This window comes from Corylus avellana, chromosome ca1, assembly GCF_901000735.1.
Source record: "Corylus avellana chromosome ca1, CavTom2PMs-1.0".
Lineage (NCBI taxonomy): Eukaryota > Viridiplantae > Streptophyta > Magnoliopsida > Fagales > Betulaceae > Corylus > Corylus avellana.
This window is the reverse complement of record NC_081541.1, coordinates 34,028,320-34,029,323: the sequence shown is the minus strand read 5'-3', so window position 1 is coordinate 34,029,323 and position 1,004 is coordinate 34,028,320.

Here is a 1,004-nt window from a genome sequence, read left to right as displayed (position 1 = left end):
GCTGATTCCGATCCCCAATACATCGGCTTTCGTCGCCTCCTCCTTTTCCGCAAGTCCGAGTCCGGCGCTCTTCGTCGCAGAGTATGCTCTCCCTTCCATTGCATATCACATGTGATAAATGCCGACACAACAAAATTTGAACAATTTAACTTGAAAGTAATGGTTAAGATTTGGAGCTCGTTAATTCGTTGCATTGTCCTATGTGATAAATTCTGAGGCGCCAGAATCTGAACAATTTAATTTGAAAGTAATGGTTAGGATTTAAGGAACTCATTGATTCATTGCATATCATATGTGATAAACGCCGAGGTGCTGAATTCTGGACAATTTGATTTGAAAGTAATGGTTAGGATTTAGTTAACTAAAGTTTCCTAAGAATTCCAGCGGATCTTGATCCTATACGTGAATACGTGTTTGTATTTGTATATATGTGTAATTAGGTTTTCTTAATTGTATCTATGTTTGGAATTTGGAAATTTGTGGATGTGTAGGGCATGGATTGATATATTGGTAAAGAATTCGACGTTTAATTTGTTTGTGCTGTTGTATTCCGATTCATAGCAAAGTTAGGTTTCAAGGACATTGAAAATTCTCCTTTATGATTTGGTTTCACTTCATTTCGAGCAGTAGATTCACTTTTTGGACTGATCTGTTGGTACTTTTTTTTTGGGGGGATTTTTGAAAGTTTAAATAATGGCACTCATTGTATTTTATTAAAGGACTGGAGATGCAATGGAAAAGGTTACGTGGCCTACCGTAATTTCATTAGCAGGCCGAGGAATTGGGAAAGTTTGCAGTCACCAAGCCTCCAAGGCACTCCTGGAAACAGGTAACTAAACTTTTTCTTTGCGAGTTCAAGTAATTGTGACTGGAAATCTATACTCAAATTCACTTTTGTGAAGTGAGAATTTCATTCTATTAGCCTCACAAATGGGGATTGTTATTTCTGTAGCATTGGGTTGATTGGATAATTATAATCAGTAGGATTATGTTATGCTGTAAGC